Below are 7,554 nucleotides of genomic sequence, written 5' to 3' on the forward strand. Positions count from 1 at the left end.
TATAAAATTTAATACATTATTAGGCTGAAGTAATTTGTACACCATAAAATAGTTGGGCATGTTCTCTTTCAAATATATTTCTATTTAACAGAAATATATTATATTTGGGAATATATCCACGTAGCTTCCATGTGTCTTCAGTAAATATTCAATAACTATCTACTGTATACTGGTCACCAGTCACATAACTGGAAATATGATGATGAACAATATAGTCGCTGAGCAAGGAGTTTTCCATCTGACAGAGAAAAGACAAGACAGATATAAAAAGATTATAAAAAGGTGCAATAATGATATATGCACAAAGTGTCCATAAGACACATAAAAGGCACCCAAAAAGTATAGGAGAACCTCCTCAAAAGACTGGGTAAGATGAATATTCCAGACTGAAGGAACAGCATGAACAAAGGACAGTAGGGAAGGGGATTAGGGAAATGGAGCCTGGAAAGGTGGAAGTAGCTCATTATGACAAGTACATACAGGCTGACCAGAGGGGCATTGAGAGATGAGCAAAACCCAGATATGAAGGGACTTCATGGGCCACGCTAATCAAGTTCGATTTTGTCATAAGAGATACAGGAAACCATTCAGAGATTTTAAAATGAAGGATGATGTGACCAGACTCGATTTTAGAAAGAATCTGAGAGAGGAGCAATGAAGGGAGTATGGAAGCCATGCTCAGAGGAAAGGACCCAGTGGGCACGGGTGGACACAGGGAAGCAAAGGGAGCTGCAGGACCTAAGTCAGACTGGCGGTGAGAATGGAGGACAGCAGACAGTTCGGCTATTTTGTATAGAGAATCAATATGAGTTGGAGTCCATCTCCTCATGTCAGTTTTGGGTCACATTTGCTTTTCCATTTCAGATTTCAGTCATGCACATCTCCATGAGTCAAGAGGAACTTCCAGCTTTAGAACTCCCCACTTTGCTGCTCTTGTGTCACTTGTGATTGAAAACACAAACACAGGTCACCAGGTGTTTGAACTGCCATGTCCCGGCCTAACTTTTCATGGAATGGGTAAAAATCAGTTGAAGCAAGAATGATTTCATTGTTGGAAAATGTCAGCCTCATCCACACAAAACTTAATGAAGTGGGAGAAAAAAATATTAAATATCTTAAAACTAAATATTGCACTTCCAGATGAAGTCATAGTTCAGTGCTATCAGTGTGGTTATGTCCGAATTGTCATTAAACTGACAACTTTTCAAAGCAATAGATTGAGAATTATTATGTAAGAACTCTAATAATCATTAATAACATTTGTGAGGAATTTACCATTTGCAGAATATTTTCCAATCCATTATCTCATCATGAGAAACTCGTCTTATGATATGATGTATTCTATGTGATATTAGCAATGTATTTCGTAAAGTTGAGATCACTCAGGCTTTCGGTGTATGGGTTAGTAGAGCCACGCTCTTTCCAAAACATATTCTTTGTTGAATGCAGCCAGCCACATCCTTACAGGAATTCATCTGTTTGAACATATTACCCTTTAGTTGAAAATCTCTTCATTGGCTTCCCATAAAAATCTGTATTGATTTTAAAGTTTTGTTACTCACTTATAAGGCACTTAATGGCCATAGACCAATATGTGTGCTAGATCTATTGTCTCTATATGTCCCTTGTTGCCCATTGAGGTCACGATGAGCAGACCATTTAGTCTTTCCAAAAGCATAAACTCAAATCCCTTGAAGCTGAGACTTTTAGAAAATATGTTCCCTGATTGTGGAATGTAGTTGTAATTTTAATACGTTATATTCCATCTGTCTGCATGAGAAAAGAAACAGTTGTGTTTGGTTACATCTCAAAATGCTTAAGATTATTATTTCTGGCTATCCTATCTGTATATTGTAGTATATGTATATCTTTAATAAAATCTATTGACATGCTTTATTCAGTTTATTAAACTTAAAACTGATCGCCTTCTTGTTCCACCAAGGAACACCGAACTTCCTCTTACATGATTTCCTACCGAAGAAAAAATTTCTAAAGACAAGATAAACTCTTCCCTCAAGTCTCAAACACTCACTTCAGGTTCTCAAAAAAAGAACTGTAGATGAATCAGCTAGGTTTAAAGCTAGAGAATTAGAATTATGAAAAGACATTTAAATTGTATATTATAATTGCTGTGTATCAATATACAAAGTACATCCTTATTGACGAACTCCAAATATAGACATTCTTCTCTCCAGAAGGTAGTGCTTGATTCTCTTCTACTTGAGTGTGGGGTAAAGGGGTAACTCATTTTCAAAAAATTAAGTATGAAAAGATAAAACTACTTTACAGCAGAGATACTTGGCAGACATTAACTTCATCAAAGTTAACATCACCAGGGACATGTTGTTGACATCATGAAATCTGTAAAATGATGTAATGAGAAAAGGCCATTTCCATGATATTCTTCCCCAAAACTCCAAACCCTAATATAAGTATAAAAAAACCCATCAGACAAATCAAAATTAAAGAACACTTTACATCACACCTAACTATTACTCTTCAAAACTGACAAGGTTACTAAAAATAAAGATGAAGGAACTGTCTCAGACCAGAAGAGACTAAGGAGATGTGATAACTAAATGCAATATGATGCCTGGATTTGATTCTAGAACAGAAGAATGCTCATGGGGATACTCATAAAAACTGCAGTAAATAGTAATTCACCAATGTTAATTTCTTTGTTTTGAGTAATGAACCAGGTTATATAAGATGTTAATACTAGAGGAGAGTTTCTCGAAACTACAGTATATCTGAAATTCCACAAAATTTGTTTGTTTTAGAAACATTTATTAAGCACCTGCTATTCTTAAAGGCTGTTAAGTATAGCTACACCTACCATATATTCAATATAATTCTCTTCTTCACATTTGTTTTAATTCACAACATCCATAAAGGTTTTCAGCCTAAATTTGAAGAAATGAAAAGGCCAAGATGATAATTGCTTATTAGTCAAGTAACCCTTTAAACCCTGATTTTAAAAAAGAAATAGTTCATGGTACCTATTTCTGTGGTCAGTAATCTCAACCACCAAAGAAAAGTTATGATTTAAAGGCTGTTTTCATTCTCTTCATTGCATTACCTTTCATGCTTTATATGTGATTTTATAATATTTTGAGATTGTCACATACTAAGTATGAAAAGCAAATAAAAATGGCTAGCATGCCATCCAATAGAGGCCACTAGCCAGGAATAAGTCAATGTGCCATCCACAGTAACAGTTTTTGAGAAATTTTGGCCATTCTGAGCTCCCTGTCTCATTGTCTGAAAAACAAAGAAAGGGGTGACCTTTAAGATAGCCTTTGAATTTTAAATTTTATAAATCTTAATGATACCGTGAGGGGAGAAATCCTTTGCAAAGAGTTGATTAACAGTAACTTTTTAAAGATTTTATTTATTTATTTGTGAGAGATACACACAGAGAGACAGAGACGTAAGCAGAGGGACAAGCAGGCTCCCCATGGGGACTCGATCCCAGGACTCCAGGATCACGACCTGAGCCAAAGGCAGACCTCAACCAATGAGACACGCAGGTGTCCACAAAATAATTTTAAGCATGCTTGACAATATTTTTGTGGAATATTTTGGCCAGATAATATGCTATTAAAATCACAGCCTTGTATTCAAAGCAATCATAACAACTGTGACCTTTTTATGCATACTTTCTTTGGACTATTTACATCACTACACCTAATCAGTTAATGAAGACATTAATTCAGTTTCACATGTATGGATGCATGACAATTGACTAGGAGATAACCTACTATAACACACTAGATACAATCTCATACACACCAAAGTTTCTGTCTTCTTTCTGGCAACACCTGAAGACCTGTGTCAATCTACACCTATAGTTCTAAAGTGAGCAGCAGTGGAAAGGATCACTCTCCAATCCCAGGTATTTCCTCCAAAAACATGTGAAGTTTTGACTTTTGATACAATCTCAGTGAGTTTGTAACTCTCGTAGGATGAAACTTTCAGCACAATCTTCAGTATTTGCATTTTATCTGTTTTTCTACATATCACAAGAGTTACGCATTTATATTATTTATAATGTTGCATGTCTTTTTTTTTTTTTTGACATTAAGACCAGTAGGATTAAGGAAACATAAAGATAGAGGTGAAAAAAATGTGCAATATAAGAAAGCTATGTAGGAAAGGATGGTCTTTGGGAAAAAAGGGGCAACATTAAATAAGATGTTTCTTTCTCAAGTCTAAGTACTTCCAACCAATCAGGGCACATGATGCAAAATGAATGCAGCTGATCACTGAGATGTGGACTGTGGCTTGTCAAGACCTTGGGCCAAACAGATATAGCAAGTCACTCAGTTCCTTTTCCTTTTCAGAAAATCTTTCTCAGCAAGAGGCAGCTAGTTTTTTCCACACAGCAAGCAAGACTCAGCATGTGAAGCTTTGAACAATCCTGCACTGCAGGGAATGTTTTGCAGAAACTGCATGACAAGATTGCCAAAAAGATTACCTCTTGATTTCCTTTGTCCTTGGGTTTATTTCATCTAATAATGGGGCAAAGATGGTACCTTCTACAACGAAGAAAGAATTTATTCATGAGTTATATGTGGCAAAATTGTTTTAAAATCCTTGTTCCTCATAATTTTCTAAGAAAACAATACCTCATTGAATCTAAAATGTATGTTTTTACTTTTAAAAAATGTTTATCATTTTACTATACTTTGTAAGCATAGAATAATTTGTTCTTGCAACAGCTTGAAGCCAGATCCTAAAAAGAAGTATTTCCTCCTTCTTTACTGAAAAGATGTGAACAACCAGCAAAACATAATATGAGGTCAAAGTAAGTGAAAATCAAGCCATTTAACTAAAACCAAAGAATATATATATAGACAATACAATTCAAACATGCTACTTTTATCTTTTACTTTGTTGTCTGGCACACACAAAAAAACTTAGATACTAATTATTATTGCACTAACAGACATGGCTGTCATAGCTTAAGAAATACCATGAGGTTAGTGTCAGAACACCCAGTTTTAAGTACCGTTTCTATCACTTAGTGCTTGGCATTTTGAATTGCATTTTCTTACCTGTGAATTGAAAATAATGATGGTTAGATTGCCTAACACATATAGTAATTTTGAGTGTATAATAAAAGAAGGTTACATATTTTCTTAGAATTACATTTCATAAAAATAAATAAAAATCTAGTGCATGGAAAATTTTTTCATTATACTCTGTCACTTTTAGTTTATCATAATCATTCCAGATATTTTTCTAGTCATAAAGTCATGGAGTTATAAGTACCTAGGAACCCCACTTACATCAATGAATAGACCATCCAAGCAGAAAAATCAATAAGAAACATTAGCCTTAAATGACACATTAGACTAGATTAGACAATAAATATATGCAGAACATTCCATTCAAAACAACAAAATACATATTCTTCTCAAATTCATATTAGAAAATAATATTTTATGTCATAAAACAAGTCTCAACCAATTTAAGAAGACTGAAGCAATATCAAGCACCTTTTTTGACCATAGAGGTATAGAACTAGAATCAACTACAGGAATAAGATTGAAAAACTAACTAATACTTAGAGATGAAACAAGATGCTGCTGAACATGGGTTAAAAAAGAAATCAAAGGAGAAATTAAAAAAAAATACCTTGAGACCAATGAAAATAGAAATACAACATACTAAAATCTATGGATTGCAGCAAAAGCAGTTTTGAGAGGGAAGTTCATAGCAATAAAGATCTATTTCAGGAAACAAGAAAAAGCTCAGATAATCTAATTTACACCTAAAGGAACTAGAAGTAAAAGAACAAATGTTGATAGATGAAAGGAAATAATAAATATCAGGGAGAGATAAATGAAATAAAGACTAAAAAAGACAATATAAAAATTCAATAGAAGAGACAGAACTTTGAAAAGATAAACATATTGCAGGAGTTACGCATGTATATGATTTATAATGTTGCATGTCTTTTTGTTTTTTTGACAGCAAGACCAGTAGGATTAAGAAAACACAAACTGAAACTAAGGAAAAAAGAAAGAAGGCTCAAATAAATAAAATCAGAAATGAAACAAAAGTTACAACTGATACCAAAGAAATAAAAAGAATCATAAAAGGGTACTATGAATAACTATAGGCCAACAAATTTGGCAACATAGAAGAAATGGATAAATTCCTACAATCATCAAATCTTCCAAGATTGAATCATGAAGTTAATAGAAAATTTGAATAGATCAATTTACTGGTAAGGAGATTGAATCAGTAATCAGAAGCCTCCTGACAAACAAAAGTCTAGGACCAGATGGCTTCACCAGGTGAACTCTACCAAACATTTGCAGAGTTAATATTTATCCTTTTCAAACATTTTCAAAAAACTGAAGAGCAGGGATCATTTCCAGACTCATTTTACAAGGCCAGCATTGCTCTGATAACAAAACCAGATGAGAATTCCACAGAAAAATAAATTACAGGGTGTTATTCCTGGTAAACATAGATGCAAAAATCCTCAAAAAAATTTAACAAACTGAATTTTTAAAACAAAATTTAAAAGATCATACAAGGGGGATTTATTTCAGGAATTCCAAGATGTTTTAACAACCATAAACTAATCAGCATAATACACCACAATGACAAAATGAAGGATAAAAATCATACAATCATCTCAATAAATAAAGAAAAAAATTGACAATATTCAACATTCGTTTATGATAAAATTCTCAACGAAGTGAGTATAGAGGAAACATACCTCAAAGACCAGTTCTGACAAACCCACAGCTAGACATCATACTATGTGGTGAAAAGCTTTCAGCTTTTCCTCTAAGATCAAGGACAAGACAAGGATACCCATTCTTTACACTTTTATTAAACATATTATTGGAAATCCTAGCCAGAGCAACCAGTTAAGAAAAAAATAAGTATCTAAGTTGGGAAGAAAAAAAGTAAAACTGTCACTATATGTGGATATGATTTTATATATAAAAATTTCTAAAGACTCAACCAAAAACTGTTAGAACTAACAGTTTTCAATTAGCAATAATTGTGCCTCAGATAAACCTCATTGACTACGATACTGCCACTGTACAAAGCTCTGTTAGAACTAACAAATGAATTTAGTAAAGTGGCAAGGTATAAAATCAATATATTAAAATATGTTGTATTTTTATATACTAACAATGAACTATTATAAAGTAAACATAATAAAACAATTCCATTTACAATTGCATCAAAAAGAATAGTATACCTAGGGATAAATTAACCAAAGAGGTGAAAAATGTATACACAGAAAAATCATACAACACTGATAAAAGAAATTGAAGAAGACATGAACAAATGGAAAGATATACTGTGCTCATGGATTAGAAGAATTAACATTGTCAAAATGTCCATATCAATGAGAGCAATCTACAAATTCAATACAATCCTGTAGATGAGAAAATTCCAATGGCCTTTTTTTTTTTTTTTTTTTTTTTTTTTACAAAACTGGAACAGACAATCCTAAAATTAGTATGGACTCACAAAACATCCCAAATATCCAAAGCAATCTTGAAAACGGACAAAACTGGA

At 33.2% G+C, this 7,554-nt stretch overlaps 1 pseudogene; it reads right to left on the reverse strand.

Annotated features, from left to right (window-relative positions):
- Positions 1–6,952: 6,952 nt before the first annotated feature.
- Positions 6,953–7,078, reverse strand: LOC112924534 (U4 spliceosomal RNA; annotated as a pseudogene).
- Between the last annotated feature and the right edge of the window lie 476 nt (positions 7,079–7,554).

Source organism: Vulpes vulpes, chromosome 3 (assembly GCF_048418805.1).
Source record: "Vulpes vulpes isolate BD-2025 chromosome 3, VulVul3, whole genome shotgun sequence".
Classification (NCBI taxonomy): Eukaryota; Metazoa; Chordata; class Mammalia; order Carnivora; family Canidae; genus Vulpes; species Vulpes vulpes.